At 40.2% G+C, this 17,660-nt stretch overlaps 1 long non-coding RNA gene across 1 annotated transcript in view; it reads right to left on the bottom strand.

Annotated features, from left to right (window-relative positions):
* Positions 1-2,316: 2,316 nt before the first annotated feature.
* The window catches only part of LOC121515240, a 45,821-nt gene continuing 30,477 nt past the window's right edge, over positions 2,317-17,660 (bottom strand). The window contains exons 5-6 of the long non-coding RNA XR_005992362.1: positions 10,861-10,968; positions 2,317-2,795 (exon numbers count right to left, since the gene is read on the bottom strand). This is a non-coding gene — a long non-coding RNA (uncharacterized LOC121515240). The remainder of the gene's footprint in view (positions 2,796-10,860; positions 10,969-17,660) is intronic.

Genomic DNA, 17,660 nt, shown 5'->3' with positions numbered 1-17,660 from the left:
ATTGTGTGAAATAATGTCTCCCCTCTTAGTAATAACTGCATTAAGATCAATATTTATTAGCTTTAGCTTCATTGTTTATCCAAAGTGATGTACTTCTGTGACACAGACAGCTGTTCATGGCGTTAAGGACCATGCACAAGGGTTTACGCTGGATTTTGAACACCCAATCTCCTGTTTCAAAGTTAGCGATGCAAACAATTGGCCACTATCCAGATGTTGGCTTCAGTTGCATTGGTTTCCTGTACACAAACAAGCAGGAAATGTGGCAGTAGAACCAGGAAAAATTGCACTGCATAGTACTGCAGAGGTATGTAGTGCTCACAAAGGTGTAGGCTACCATGATGTGGATTTGATGTGGAAGTATAAACCAGGCTTGTTTAGGCAAATTTGAAAAGAAAAACTTCATAAAAAGCATCTTTACAACTCAAACCTAAGCAAACATATGCAAGTGTGGGTGATTTTGAGTCACTAAAATTATCAAATAGTCTCAAAAAAGAAAAGACAGTTTTGGTATGAGACTATGCCAGTATGTATGACCCCATCGTCTTCATAAGAAGCAGATTTAGTATTTTGGTTTATTTGACTGAATTTGATGCTCTGTGAGAGCTGGTTGAAATGTGTTATGGAGCTCACTGATGGAGTATTGACCTCTGCATTACTTGTGTAATGAATGATCAATGTCTCCTGGTGAACACGTGTCTGAAACATGTTCTCTAGGCGGCTTCCTCTGACATCTTTGTAAAGAAACTGGTATCAAAGAAATCACTATCTGGTGATTAGGAGCTTGTTTTGGTGTCTTGTTATTCCCCCTGAAGGGTTTCTAATTAGATGGAAAAATCAATTATGACTAAAACACACCAAACATGTCTTATCTTCACTTGCCAGAGAGTTATTTGGTAGTTTGAGCCACAGGGCAAGTGCAGGCGAAATATCTAAATGCTAATGAGAAGCAGGGAGAGAAAAGACAGTGTTGGAGCAAATCAGGTTTTTTGAAAAGATAAACATGATGAAAATTCTGTCATCATCATCCTCATCATCTACATCATCGTCGCTACAAGATTTGACTCAATGTTCTGTCCAAGAAGCCTTTTACTCCAGCCAACCCGGATACACAGTGAAGCCGTCCAAATAGTTGCCGGCGCCCTCTCCAAATGAGTTTTCATTAGCATAATGGAGTGCGCTGCTGCTTGGTGATTTCTTTTAATCAACCCCGGAGTCACTGGTAATTAGTAACAGACGACTAATGGATTCAGACGGACACTTTTGGCATCCTCTGACTTATCTTCAGCTGATTTGATTCAAAGAGGAATCTCAAAGGCAGCTGTGACCAACAAATGTATTCATATCATGGGATCAGAGGCGAATTAAAGTAGGTTGACATCGATTTTAAAACAGCTGTCTCCTTATGTATTCAGCACATTTCTGATATGCAGTCCTACATCAGCGCTGGTTGTCTCCAGCACATTTTAGCTCATTGGATCTCAGAGTTGACATCAACCTAATCTTCCCCCGCAGGAAAAAAAAAAAACAACCTCTGAGCCGATTGGAGGAAATTGACATTCCCCTCCGCTGTTTCCATCTTGGACTGTGTCTGGCAGCTTTGTTTCTCCACAGGACATGTGGTGATTGGAGTTCTGAAAGGTAATAGGAGGAATAATATCCTGCAGTGCCCAGACACTGAACGAAAGGCAGTGAGAGTCATAGAGGAGGAAAAAAAAGTTGTTAAAATTCATAGGATGAAAAAAAGGAACCAACTGCAGAATACATTACACAGCATCAAGTGTTCCAAGGACGGCAAAGGTCACACTGCTCATTTGGTGCTCTGTCTCACACTCAATGGGACTGTGGGACTACATTGTACAAGAAAAATCAGGGATTATCACAGCTGAAAGGCTGGCTCCAAATCCATGCAGCCAATCTGTGATGGCTTCCCAGCATCACTGTCCACACAGAGTCCCCTGACACACGTGTGTATATATGTAACAGCATGTGTGGGCTTGTTTCTGTGGAACAGATGCAGCCACTCATCCATTTTTCTCTCAAACTTAGCACCCAAGAAACACCCCGATGCTCCTCTTCACTCGGCTGCTCTGACCTTTGATGGCGCAGACTTAGAGATCATGTACCCTGCAGACACAGAGCTTGTCTGCAGCCTAATCTGTCCTCAGGCTCAGTCTGAAGCCATCCACAGCTCAGACAAGTTCAATACAGACGTTTTTTTTTCTGTCAACAGAGAGGATGTGTTCCAGCAGGATTGCAAATTACCAAAGATGTTTAATCATGGATTGATAAGAACAATAGTTTCCCCAGTCCCCAGTCTTGCAACCTCCCAAATGCCACTCTTTGTCATGCTGCTGATTCTTAAATATACACAGATCTCTCACGCCTACACATAGAAATCCACAGCACACAGAAAAAGCCCACATGTACAGGAATAGTCCAAAAATCTTTCCTTCCTCAGGATTAAATCCTCCTCACATGCACCCTAACCTCCTTCTTCCTCATTTTCCCCTCTTCAAAGTTATGACAGTGTGAAATAAAATTTACCTGGAAGCCCCACTCCCCCCTTCCCAGGGACTCAGTATTTCAACACAGGCCGCCAGGCTGGGAGTATGTGCAAGTGTGAGCCCCACCCCGCAGCTGTGCACCTGGAACTGCTCCCATTCCAGCACTGCAGTGAACCCGCACACCTGTTCACACCTGAAGCCTGTGCCTCTGGATTGCCACCTCCTCGCCTGCCTTTCTTCCATCCATCAAACGGAGAGACTGACACAAGGTAAGAGCAGAGGAGGCCACTGGAAAAGAGAAAAAAAAGTGTGAAGAGTAATGTCAGGTATGTAAAAACCTGAGCTCCGTGAAGCAGACGTTATATGAAACTGTCAGGTTGATCAGACATCTGTGCTATTTTTCACATCTCTGTGTAATCCCACCCAGCCAGTTGAGCCAGCACACAACACTACACATTAGACATGATGAATTCCAGACGAACAGCTGACCCTTTTATTTAACACCAGGACAGAAGGTCTGGATCAAAAACAACTTTTTTGTCAACGGTGAATGCAACAGGTGTGATCTTTTGCAGCTGCGTTTCCTTTATCACATCACTGATCTGCATTTATGTTTGTGTGCTGTGTTTTTAAAGGCTTTGAAAGGCAGATAGGAGAACAGGTTCACTACGGAGGGACCACAGCCTACACAAAAAGTAAATTCAAGGCACCACAGGTTCATATTTCTACAAGCACTCATCATCTCACTGTTATGATGTCCCTCATTCTTAGTTTATAAAATCCAAAAATACATTAGTTCCTAGGTAGTTTATGAATTTTGCCAATTTCTATAAATGTACATGCAAAAAGTCACAACTTTCTTGAACAGCAAAGATTTCTGATAATGATATATACCCGTTTTTACATTTACTCTTCTCTAATATTAAAATGTTGAACTTTTTTCTATCCAGTTTGCTGGTACAATGTGTTATATCCAATCATAAACAAAGTCTGGTGGTTACGTTCATGAAATAACTACATTGCAAAAATATCAGACAAGGAAACATTTAATAAATAAAACAGAGAAAAAGCTCAGAGGTCTTATCTGGGATTTAATTATGTATAGACCCATTTTAGAAGTAGTTACATAAACAGTGGCCCACTTTAGCTTCATTAGCTTTAGTTAAAGTTAACAAAGCTACCTTAACTACATAATTACAGTTGCTATATAAGCCTAGTGGCTAAGTTAGCTTTAGTAACCTGAGCTTTAGAAAATTTAGCTAAAGCTAATATAGCCTCATAGAAAACGCTTCTATGCAGACTACATAGCCGCCTTGTGAGTTAAGCTTTGGCTAGCTATGTTAGGTACTTAGCTACATTATTTACCTAGCTACATTAGCTGCATGGCTATGTTATTTATGTTTTGACATTATTGACATAGCTACATTAGGTATGTAGCTACGTTACTGATGTAGCTACATTGGCTACACAACTATGTAAGCTACAAGGCTACATTACATAACTTATGCAGCTAACATAGCATCAGCTACATTAGCTGCATTAGAATGTTTTAAACTTTGACCTTTTGGTATCCTTACAGTCTCCTAGCCCTTTTTTTGTTCTGAGATATGCGGTGTCTCAGATGAACGGTCTTTGAGAGTGGCTGTCAAAGATGCACCTTCTGCAGCCAGACCACTCTCAAAGAATCTCATTTTTGGCAGCTTAAACATGTCCAAAAGCTCACCGAAATTGGCATGCACATCAGACCTGCCATAAATTGAATTATTTGGTGATTTCATGGAAGACTTTTTAAAATGGCCCAATGGTGCCTCCTTGAAAATATCAAAAAGGGGTCTCTACAGAAGCTGCTTTAGCTACATGTAGGACATTTGGAATCCTTGTATTGCTTGATGGGATCTACAAAAGAGCCTCTTGGACCCAAACCTTTACTCCAACAGGAATCTGCCAGTCAGAACAGACTGGCAAAAAATGTTGTTTCTTTGGGTCTGTTTCCATGTGTCCTCTTTGTATGAGGTTTATCTTATTCAGCTCAGATTTGGTTAATTTCTAGAAGAGACTTCAATGACATAATACTGCTCAGCTCATGCATAAAACTCAAAGGGCATGGCAGTGGCGAGCTATCACAGTGCCATATATTAGTAAGACCCATGAGACCCAAGACATGAGAGTCTGTAGCTGTTTAATAGTTTAATTTCTTGATAGATATCACCGCAGCAGCCTATTTCATGTCTGTGCTACAACCCCATCAAATACCAAACCCTAACCTGTGTTGAGATGCAAGGGCCTGTCCAGAACTGCTTACAGTCTTAGTTTTTTTCCTTTGCGTTTTGGACTAAAATTTCATCCTGCTGTCATTAACAGTCAACTGTATCACTTACTGTCAGTGTTTGAAAACCAAAATCTAATCAGATCCTTCTTGAGTCAAAATGGCAGAGTTTGATTTTAAATCTCTCAGAAAGTTAATAATACATCACATTCACATGCAACAGATGAACATGAGGCCCAGTAACCTTGAGTTTGTACCCAAAGTTTGATCCCTTCATCTTTGAGTCAAGGTGGACATTTGTGAAAAGTTTAAAGAAAATCTCCCAAAGGATGCGTGAGATATCATATTCACAAGAATAGCCTGGACAGAAGGACAGACAGATGGATATAAGTATGTACAGACAGATGGATAACCAGAGGACATAATATAATAAGCATCAGCTATCATTAGCTCACATGCAAGGTAATGAAACAATTTAGACTAAACTACCAATACCCAGTGATAAAGTTTGAAAAACAGCCTACAATTTCCTGGTCATAAATTCAAAGAGTTCTAAACGCAGACTGCTTTATGGTTTGACTGATTTGATTGACAGCTTCACTCCCTGCCCACATAAACAGACAGCCCAAAAACTGTCAGCATGATTTAGAGGCTTCCATTGTTAAGTCCAAACATACGCATCACATCTGAACCACCTTTATTAGCTTTAATCCTAACTTTAAAAAGTTTGTAATAGTCTTGATTCGTCTTTTTTTCCACCTGTCAGAGTCCTGTCCAGCTGACTGTGTCACTTTGCACAAACAGTCTTTAATGACTTCACTACTCCAAACAAATGTGGGAGGTCTGAGCGCGCTCAGTTGCTCCACAGCAGGGCTCCAGGCCCTCCTTCATGCCTGCTGACAGGTATCACATCAGACCATCTGTTGAGCTCCGTTTCTGGTGTTTAACCTCAACAAACTGAACACATTTAGCAGGATCTGTATCCGCAGGGAGGGCTGACCACCAGCATGGACAAATATCAGAGAGAAAACAAGTGGACTCAAGCAAAAACACAAGTGTGGATATTCAAGATGACATTAACCTGCAGTGTTTAACTTCCTTCAACCTGCCTGACCAGCTTCTGCTTCAGCTGATTTTCTGTTCAGCCCAAGACGACTCTGAATAAAGTCAAAGGAAAGGAGCGTGACAAACTCATGTTGATTTGCGGATCTCAATTTTATCTTTAAAGTTTTCCAAAATATCTGCAGTATTCACCATGTCATCGGTAAAGAACTACTCTCTTACAACATGCCAGCTGCAGGTATTGAATTAGAAAGCTCTTTTACAGTGCCATTTCAAGGCATGATATTTACGCCCCCCTGATGTTTCACCTTCAATACGAATGTCACAGAGGTGTGTGTGTGTGTGTGTGTGTGTGGGGGTCTAAGTGAGTCCCCCTCTGTGAGGTAGTAATAGAGAAGTTACAGAGGCAAGTCAGGATCTGAGGAGCTCCCACTGTGCTGTGCCTTCTCTGATCCTAAAACGGCAAAATGCAACAGAAGAGTAAAATGAATATAACAATTTGAAAGTGTGACAATGGCAGAGGTTTGTCACAGCGCTGTTGTATAAATGCGACATGAAAACACCAATAGAAATAAATATGGACTGGGAAAATGTGCCAGCCTTTTCAAAGAAGTATAACATTTTATTTCATTTTTTAAATGTTTGTGTGGGTCTATAATACATTTCAGTGCCATTCATTACAATGGAAATGTATATATCAGAAAGAACATTTCATAACTAATAGCTGATGGCTTTGTCAAATGTAGATCAGGACTAAGTCATTCAGAAAACTTTACTATCTGATGTGACAGAAAACTGTCTCAAGCATGGCTGAAATAAAAAATAAAACCAAAGACAATTTACAAAAAAATCAAAACATTTCTAAAACAGAGCAAAAACAGCTGATATGACAAATAATTACACAATATTTGGAATACTATTTTTGCACAAATTGAGCTTGCATGTGTAGTGGAAGCAGCAATAGTGGTAGGTGGATCTTACTGTCCATTTAAGATGTTAATGGTAGCAGGAATAAAGGAGTTATGGGGGACTTTACACTGGCAACCTGATGGTAACACTAGAGAGATTACAGCAGTGGATGTCTGCTTTCCTTTTAACTGCTTGGGTATTGAGTACTAACTGAGACTAGGTTTTACTAGTAATTTTATTTTGCTTGGTTAATGATCCAGGAAAGCTCTGATTTATTTCTAGCAGAGATGAAACTGAACCAGGAGGACATGATGAAGGTAAGTACTAATTCAGCGAGGAATTTATACACAGCTGTTAAAATGTCCTTCCTGACATTGAAGCCTCTGAGTTTCCTCAACAGGAACAGACATTGCTGTTTCTCTTCATTGAGTCACTTTGTTGGGGAAAGACAGAAACCTGTTCATCTCTGTGCTTGTTGGTCTCTAGCTGCTCCACTGCCTGCCCACAGTGTTAATATGGCAGCTATTTTAAACTAAGGGGAAGATCCACTAGTATTTTTTGTGGCATGCAAATACGGCAGACTTTAGAGCCAGATTTGTACCCGCATATAGCTCCTCTTTTGCACATAATCCACTTAAGAATCCGTACAGCAAGCAGGGGCTAAAACGCCCATCTCCTAATGTATGTTTTGTGACCTAGAATTTGTAGACCTAGAATTTTGCTCCTGCAGAGGCATGCAGCACCACTGTGATGTTCCAATATCTCATCAAACACATTATTATCAGACAATCATCTATTTGGAGATCAGTCATCAGAAAAACCTGCCTATACTGCTCCTGCTCCATCTGACAGCATGATTAAATATCTTGAATTATTTTGTGCTGAAACAAGCAGGGACTAGGAAATAAATAAATAAATAAAATACGAATGGTAGTGAGTAGGAGAGAGAATTAGTGCCAGTTTAACACCTGGTTTCATTTGGTGTTAAATTGCAGTACTTCTAATGACTGTTGTGGTTAGCACTGACCTTTGTGGATTAGGAGCTATTTGTAATAAGGCTTATTTGAATGAGTGAAACAATTTTACACAATGTCTTTAAATACTCTTCCACCTACTACTCATTTACATACATGTAAATGGGGCAGGCTGCAGTTTGCCTGCCTGAGCAGTTTATGTGCATTTTCAGTTAGCAAAGGGATTTCCCCTTTGCATGTGCTGTGTGGATGAGATGCTATTTGTTTTAGCCATTTTCACAGCTAAAAAAAATGCAAACACCTGTGCTTTTCTTTAGTGGATCCATCCCATAGTTTATTCAACAAAACAAACACTACCTGCCCATTTAGCCTAAAGGATTAAAAGAGGGGTTTGGGGGAATCAGATGTTTGCCTCCCCCCACAACAGAACTTCTTATTGAGCTCCAAGGAGCAAGGATTCCCTGGGATATCAGGGTATCTACCTGCTTGTTATGTGCAAAAAACAGACTTCATACCTGATGCAGGCAACCAGGGCAATATTTGCTGCATTAAGAATTTAAAGTTGTCTTCTGGCAAATGTCCAGCTGATGTGTTAAACCACACAGATCCTGATGTATCCTGTCTCATTAATCTTAAATGAGCTCATTGTTGTTATTTGTAATTGTTTTAACTGTTAAATTAAATGACCTAATTAGTAGACAACAACTAACAATGGCTGTGCCAGTAATAGCTTCATGAAACAGCATGAGGCTCTTAAAGGTTAAGATTATATTTAGGTTTTATGATGATTTCTATGCAGGATTTGCTTTGCTTGCTACTATAATAACAACATGACTGACTGAATCAATCAGCTTTTTACTATCTTCTACTCATCTTAATGCTCATCCTTCTCTAAAAAGAAGTGATCCAAGTTAGCTTTCACTTTAACTCTACTGTTGAGGAATATCCTGGTAAACACAATCACAGCACTGATCCAATAACTGTAGACACAATGCAAATTTCAGTCTTAATCCTTTCTTAGATTTTTCAGATGGACATGTTGATTCAATTAGCCTCAGGATTGTGGGAAAATTTGTCCAGAGTTTTGTGTTGTCTAACGTTGCCATAGATCAAAGACTACTTAAGAATAAATCAGTGAGTGAGAAAACAATAGCGCCGTGTCAGTCTGAATGTTAGCCGTGAGTCTCAGCTGGCTGTAGCTCTGCAGCTCTGGGTAAGTAGCTCTGATTGGCACCAATGCAGTCGAGGCACCGCGAGAAGGAGGCTACCTCCCATTCTTTTCAGTCTCTAAGAAAAATAAACTTTCTCTCTCCTCTCTCTCTCTATTTGTATGTGACCGCTGCTGTATTAGTCAGGCCTGTCACTTCTGAGAGCCCAATTAGACGTCTGAGACGGCCATGAGGGCTTATTTTCTGCTCTGTGTTTTGGGGACTCAGTTGCCAAGCACTGCCATGTGCACTGAAATCATTAACAACTCTCTGGCACGTCACCCCAGGACTCTAAATACTTTAATTCTCTGTAGTTGTCTGTGAATTAATTAATTGGTGGTGCACAAATAACACAAAGCTTTTCTATGTGAACAAACGTCCTGTGTGTTGATATCAGGCTCTATTTTTCCACTGTTGATGTTTCTGCTACATGAAAACAGCTGCTCACATCTAATTGACAAAAACTTTGTTTTTCAAATGTCCCTTTATAATTAACCTCTAAATCTGCATTTGAGCTGCTGGTTACACCAAAAACAAAAACTGTTTTCAGTTTCTGCATTAAAACGAGTTTTTAATCTGTGAAATTTCCAGTGTCAGTTTTTTTCTCATTTTAAAAAGGTAAACACTAAATAAACTCTGTGTCAGTCTGTTAATAAGTGAAGTCAGCTGGTTACATCGGTGTAAAGAGCAGCTGGACTGTTCAAAAACAGACCAAACCCACTTTTGCTCTCCAGCAACAAGTGTTTCTCTTGACAGACCACCCAAATAGTCAACTCATTGTGACAAAATCACACCTTTTATATTGTCTCTGCAGAGAATATTGTTATATGACACCCAAAGCCTGTTCAAACAAAGACAACCTATTGCCAGGCATAACTTATCTGCTGATCTTGGCCTTTAAACTTGTGGTGTGATAGTCTTTTATTTACCAATATACACAACGATTGCATGGAATTTAGTAGAACAGTGCTTTCAAAGGCTAAGTTCTAATGCCATTACTACAGAGTTGGGCTCTGCTGAAGAACATTTCTATGCATTTACAATTATAGTGCTTTTATACATAAATGAATTGTGTTCGTAATGATGGCCCAGAAATGAGCCATTCTAAAATATACATGAGAAATGACCAGTTATGTTGTTGTCATGATGATGTTAAATTAATGAATCACCTTATACAGTGCTCAACAAATTTATTATACCACCTGTCATATTTGTCTCAAAGACCATCCAGCATCATGAAGTGCTTTAATATGGACTCTTTCATTTTCAGTCAGCTCTCCACATTTTACTGTTTTGAACAGGAATGAGGGATTTCAAACTGAATTCACCCAAATTTGAGCCGGCTCACTGGGCTTCTCTGAGAAGTCAGAAATGAATCAAGCATAACATTCAACCACTAAAACTTATTTTTCTCTTCAGGAATGCAAGTCAATAACTATAATTTGACATATTAATCAAGAAATATTAATGTAATTTACAATTTTTTCAGTTTTTTTGTAATTCCGTACATTTGAAAATTCATGGATAACAATAATAATTATATTTTAGCATTAAAAATATCATTTGGGTTAAAGAGCTTCTACATATTGGTGTATTAACCATTGCAGAAACATAAAAAATGATTTTGGTAATTACCAGTGCTGTTAATTTAGGGCAGCTGTGGCATAAACCTTACTTTGGTTAGGGTTAGTGTGGTCTAATAAATTTGTTAAGCACTGTACCTTAGGCAACTCAAATCCACTGAATATTATTCTACTGTTAAACACCAACATTTCTCAAAATCACATCTAATACAATTACTAATATGAACTTGTGAGGCTTTATCTTTATGAACTCCAGCTCTATGGAGCTCTGCTCTCTATCTGCACAGAATTCTTGCTATGCACTTGACCAGCAGCTTTGATGCAATCGTTTGAAATGTTTGCAACACTCACCTGTGAGGGTTTACTTTGAGGAAAATGGTTTTTCTCTTTTTCTGCATTTTCATGGAGTTAATGAGCTCTGAATCTTTGACCAGCATGCAGAGTTTCAACAACCCAAACCTGAAACATAAACATGAGAGGGAGTGAACTTTTATTTTCTTCAAGGAAAGTTTTATAAAGCAGTCATGTTTCAAACACACACATAGTTTCCACTTGTTTTATTTATTCGTGACTTCACCATTGCACTTGAACAGACACAACGGGAAATCAAATACAGAAATGCCAGAAAAGGTGTCAGTCAATAAGGTGGGAGTCATTTTTCTTGTTATTTTGATGACGGACTGCAAGGACTTTTCAGGGCTACACATAAATAAAATTTCCACTTCCAATTTCAAAATATCTTGGAAATTTACTTTCCAAAATCCAAACAAATTCCCTAAATTTCAAAGAAATGTCCTACAATTTCTCTGAATATCCTTGAATTTATCTGTAGCCCTTTAAGACCTATGGGAGCGTTAACCATGGGTTGAAATGCAAACAAATAAGATAGAGCAATAATTCTTTTTGCATATAAAACTGGAGGAGTAACACTTACATATCACACATTCAGTGTGTCCCAGAGTACTGTTTCTTTCCAGAAATATCCTTCCTTCTTCTGCAGAAATGTGATACAAAGCTAACACATCAAAAACAATATACTTAATATAATCAGGACCGCTGCCTTTCACAGCACTTCCTACTGTATGTGTACTTGATGATGTACAATGACATTTTGTCTGCACAAACCTATTGTGTTATTTTCATGCAGGTCATGAGTCACATTTGTTAGTGTTTCCACATGGCCTTCTACAAACATTTGTATGCTCAAAAGTACCTGGCACACTTAGAGATTTGATTGCACAACTGTAAATATTTCATTTTTTAACATATGCTGTCTTCTTGCAAATTGAGCACAATTTCTTTTTATTTACGTTTTTGCCTTTTATGATAGGTCATAAAGGGTTAAATTACCCCATAATTTCCATGTTAATCCTGGAAAAATTTCAAGGCACATCTCCAAGTTTCTTTTCAAATTACATTTCCCACAGTTCTATGAAAATAGGGGCGGATCCCCCCTATTTTCATAGAATTCCCCACAAAATTTCCTAAAATTCAATTCAGATCAAATTCTACTAACCATCCAATAAAAAAAAAACCAAATACCAAAAAAGTCAAAGTATTTTTCCCCCTCAAACTTCCAATGAAAAAAAAGCTAATATATCACGAAAATTTCCACAAAAATTCCCTAAAATTCCCGTTAAACATCCTAAAAGTTTCATGCCGAATTTTCATAGCAAATTACTTCAACTTCAATTGGAAATTTTGACAATAATTTCAACTCTAAGAGCACAAACTATTACGTTATAAGACAAACAAAATGGAATGTCCTCATATGTAGGTGTCGGGTCTTAGGATGTTAAAGACACAACTTTTGGTCTTAGCTCATAGCTGATGTGTTTTATCATGATTTCATGGTAAGAGCAGTGATGGTTGTAATGTTGCAGATGTGTATTAGCTGGGGTCTTATCCATTTCATGGGGCTAAGAGCAGCTTTTACAGGTAGAAGAATATTGCTTTAGTTGTCTCTTTTGAAATTCCTTTACATTAAATTGATATGTGTAGTAATTTGATTTAAACTTCACCTCAGATATTAATGTCTGCATTAAAATCAGAGTCAAAACTTGACCATTTGTTTTTGGTTCATCCAAATATTATTCCTATTTCTCTGCTAATGTGTTCATTGTTTATCTAATTCTTATTTCATATTTTATTCACACTTCTAATGTCTCCAAGAGCCACTGTGATGTGCACTTTCATCTCCCTTTGGGACTCAAAAAAGAATTTGTGACGATTCTTAGCATTTAAGCTTTTGTGAGATGGAGGTCTTGGTGAAAATGTACCATATGGTTCAGCAACAAAACCAAAGAGTCTTAGAAAAGGAGGGCGGAGGAGCCGTGACCTTTGGCTCTCTACAAAGCATTCCTCAGACTACGGACCCATTGAACTGAGCTCCTTCTGAGGTTTAATATAAAGAGCATCTCAAATGTGATGGCAACGCACAGCTCACCACAAACACTATCACCCAGGAAACTCATTTCCCCCATCCAATGAGCCATCATTACTCTCCCACTAGCTTGCAGGATGAGCCTGCTGCATTCACTGCCTCTTTGTTCCAGAGTAAAACACAGAGTCTGGGTTTTGTCTCTTTGTCACACATATGAAACCCAAGTGTCATGTGTCCGTCAGTGCAGTTTGTAAATCCAGTTGGCTTCACTCCGCTGAGGATGACTGCCTCCAATTCAACATCTGTTTAACAGTCCTGTCAGCTGGAACAGTGGATAATCTCTAATTCTTCCAACTGTGAAGCGAGTGGTGTATAATGCTGGCTTCAGCTCGGAGAATATAAGAAAATATTTTCACCAAAGTAGCTCTGCCAGGATACAGATTAACTGCAACTAGCTCTTTCTTATGCCCTGGGCTGGTCCTATCTGAATTTTACAGTATCACCAAGTCCAAGAATACAAATAGTGAGGTTCATTTTTACTTTAGTGGCTGAATATTACTTTTAGTGTGGACTGTATTTAGATATTTTTGAAGGACCTAGACTGGCATTTACCTTATAAGTTGTGGAAATGGCTTTTAAAATATCTTATCTGCTCCTCGTGTATGCCCAGCCTGTATACTCCCTTGAACTTCTTGGATTTGTGCAGTGTTTTCCTGATGCTTATCAGGTGTTACAGCTCTTTGTCGCTGCAATCTTCATGCTTCATAATGTAATCTACCGCAGACACAAGAGGAAAACGAGGATGAAAGGGAAAATATCTGCAAAATAAGAGGGAGTGCAGAACGATGTCATCCATGCCTCTTGTGAATGCCTCGATTAAGATCTCGCAACAGCACATTTCCGCACTTTCAGCTTGCAGGACTTATGTTGTTATTCCTTCGCTCCGTTGGGAAGGCAGAGGAGGGCTCATTGTAAACACCTAGAGAGGGGGGCTCTCGCTGTCTTTCAGTGCAGGTGAGAAGCAGAGGCAGCACTCTCTCTACAGCACAAGCCCCCCTGCACTGCAGCTATCTTTTCACTGGGGGGTTCGGGGGGGTCACTATTTTCCCACCAGGGAGACTCTTTTTCAGCTCATATAGGCTGGAAGCATTATAGCCTGTGAATGAGAATCACAGCTTTCAATGTGCATTCCTCTGGGTTTGTGTTCTTACAGAGGGCCGGTGAATAAGAAAATCAGCATCTCTATAAAACGCTCTTTTGGGCACAGAGCTTCCCCTCCTCCTGGCTCCATCTACTCCCCCTCCCCCCCTCTGCCTTTCTGTGAAGTTAGGAATCCATAGGAGGTTTATTTGAGATGCAAGCACAAGTGTGAGAACACTGGGGCTTGGGAAAAAAAATCCCTTCCTTTGGCGTGAATGGGGGGCATTTCAAAAACCGGACGTTTTTTTTCTTTTTTCAGGAACTCCTTCAATGACCGGCCTCGTCCAAACAAAACAGTGCTGCCATTCAGGACGTAAAAAGCCTTGGTTCTCACTATTTTGTCATTGTGATAAAAAGAAGAGCCTCATTTAAAGTCTTTCAGCTGTTTCTGTTTTGTCATAATTGTAACAACCTTATCTTGTAAATAAGTTGAGGCCTGACGATGCTTTGAGGGCACAGATCAGATGTTTTGTCCATAGCGGAGGCTCTGCTTAGCTACTGGTGTTCACAAATGAAAAGAAAAGTCAGTCACACAGAGATACCCAGCCGCTTCATTCAACTCTGCTCTCATTTACCCTTTTCTGAGAACATCAAAGTCGCTCACTGTCACAAAAAAAAGGGGACAGAGTGAAAAAAATCAGTCCCTTTAAACTCAACGTCAAATTGTCTTTCAGGAGGGCCAGTTCAACTGTCACATACATGAATAATTCATGACATTCAAGGGTTATTGAGTTAATTTGTCACTCTAATTTTAACCCACTATCAATCCTGAGGCACATAATAGATTTTATCTTTGAGATCTCTGACTTTCTGCATCAGATTTGCACACATTTCCAAGAAGAGTTGAGCAGCTGTTTTTGGAGTCCATGCTTCATTCCTTGCAAAAGCTGCACACACTCATAACAAAGACACTTTCTGCTGACGCCCAGATAGTATTTCCAGTGAGGAGTTATCGCTAGGAGATGGATCAAAGGATGATATTTGCAGAGGCATTGCCGATGCAGCATAATGAGGTGAATCCAATAACACTGTTGTAAAACCATCCATAATGTCGACTAATGCAGTGATAGCAGGAGGCTGGCTGTGAATGCAAACTGTGTGTTGGATCTGCTGCCGTCAGTTTCTTTGGTGTTTTTCCTCCTCCTGCTGGCTTCTGCTCAAGTTTGATCTGCATCCAAATTTAAAGACTTGTAATGAAAGTGTCCAGCAGGGAGGTTTCAGTCAGCCTGCTGTATACACAGTCTTTACATTTTTCCCTACTTCTCTTGTGAGATTATGTCCTCACACAACTTGCTTTGTAAATGATCTACCAAAAACAGTTCTAGTGCCTGATTCCAAGTGAGCCTCCAGTGACTGAATAAATTGTATAATTGTGTTGTAAATGGCATTTTCTCATTGTGCTGAATATTACAGCTTTCTGGGAACAAACATCTCTGGAGATGAAGCTGACACAAATCCAACTAAGCAGAGACATTGCAAATTTATGTTTCACTTAATCAGCTGTTGCTGGTCTGTGTCTGAGCAACTGAAGCTTAAAGAGTAAAGTCCCCAAAAATGTGATTCTACTAGTGCTTTTAATATAGTCAATGATTGTTTCCCTTGTTTATTTAGGTAGAATACTCATTATTAATGCCCTGACGTAATGTAACATGTCTAGACACTCCTAAACCCAACCTAATCTCCTAAAGGAGAGGAAAATCATCAACTCTTCACATTTCTAACCTGACATGCCAGATGGATGTGTTTCACACATCTATCTAGAAAACTTTCAATACTAAGCATTTGGGAAAGGGCAGAGGCTTTGAAAACTCGGAGTGTGACCAGATGAACGTTCTGTCTGTCACATCTTCACGGGCCAATCAGAGCAACAAAACACACGACGTAGTGTAGCACTAAGGGTGTACTCACACTAGGCCATCCGTACCGTGCCGTATTCTAACCGTGCTGAAGCCCATTTGACCTCCTCCCCCCTTTGGCCCGCACTCACACTGCTTAAGGCATCCAGGTCTGGGCACGGATGTGTACGCGCTGACATCATCACACGAAACGTCCACCGTTGATAAATTTGTACATGTTGATGACTCAGTACATATAAGTATTGTTTTTTAGGCCGTAAAATGGTGACGAGAGCAAATTTAACCGTCTGATTAGAGCTGGAGGTGAATGCGCCTCAGGATTAATAAACGATGCTCAAACGTCAGCAATCAAGACCACAGTTTCACTTCTTGGTGCCATGAAATAGAGTTAGAGGTAAGTTAATTCAGTGGATGATAGTTTGGCATTATAATTTTTTAATAAGGGAGGTTAAATCAGCCGTGTGATTAACCCCAGCACACAGTTGTCCGCGTATTTGGCACTCTCCTTTACGCACGGAGGTTGAAAGGTGTGCTATCCTGTGAGCTGCTTTTGGTGACTAAAACAAGGGAAGAAGCTTTATTTTACAAACCAAAAATCCTCTTACAGTCATTAAAGTCTGACTTTGCCAGAAACTGGTCAGAAATGTGGACTGGACTGGGATCTTGCTGTCTCTAGCATGCAGCTGCTCCCTGGTGGGCTCTCTGAGGCGGGTTCTCTTGTTGTTACTTCACGCTACGTCACATTCCCGCGCTTGTGCTCCTTCATTTGCATCCGTGCCGTGCCAAGGCCCACCTCGTCCATCCGTGCCGGGGCCTCAAAGCGTGCTGCATCGAAGCACGGAACGATTGCACTCACACTGGCCAAACGTACCAGACTTTAGGCTGAAACGGGCTCAGGCACGGTATGGATGGCCTAGTGTGAGTACACCCTTACACTATATTGTCAAAAGTATTCATTCACCTGCCTTGGCTTGCATATGAATTTAAGTGACATCCCATTCTTAATCCATCGGGTTTAATAGGACGTTGGCCCACCCTTTGCAGCTATAACAGCTTCAACTCTTCTGGGAAGGCTTTCCACAAGGTTTAGGAGTATGTTTACGGGAATTTTTGACCATTCTTCCAGAAGCGCATTTGTGTTCACACAATAATGTTGGACGAGAAGGCCTGGCTCTCAGTCTCCATTCTAATTCATCCCAAAGGTGTTCTATCGGGTTGAGGTCAGGACTCTGTGCAGGCCCGTCAAGTTCATCCACACCAAACTCTCTCATCCATGTCTTTATGGACCTTAATTTGTGCACTGTTGCACAGTCATGTTGGAACAGGAAGGGGTCATTCCCAGACTGTTCCCACAAAGTTAGAAGCATGGAATTGTCCAAAATCTCTTGGTATGCTGAAGCATTCAGAGTTCCTTTCACTGGAACTAAGAGGTCAAGCCCAGCTCCTGAAAAGCAACCCCACACCATAACCCCCCCTCCACCAGACTTTACACTTGGCACAATGCAGTCAGACAAGTACCGTTCTCCTGGCAACCGCCAAACCCAGACTCGTCCATCAGATTTCCAGATGGAGGAGTGCGATTCATGACTCCAGAGAACGCATCTCCACTGCTCTAGAGTTCAGTGGCGGCGTGCTTTACACCACTGCATCCGATGCTTTGCATTGCACTTGGTGATGTATGGCTTGGATGCAGCTGCTTGGCCATGGAAACC

The sequence above is a fragment of the Cheilinus undulatus genome, linkage group 9 (assembly GCF_018320785.1).
Source record: "Cheilinus undulatus linkage group 9, ASM1832078v1, whole genome shotgun sequence".
NCBI lineage: Eukaryota > Metazoa > Chordata > Actinopteri > Labriformes > Labridae > Cheilinus > Cheilinus undulatus.
The sequence above is the reverse complement of the archived record's forward strand: the minus strand, read 5'-3'. Positions and strand labels throughout refer to the sequence as shown.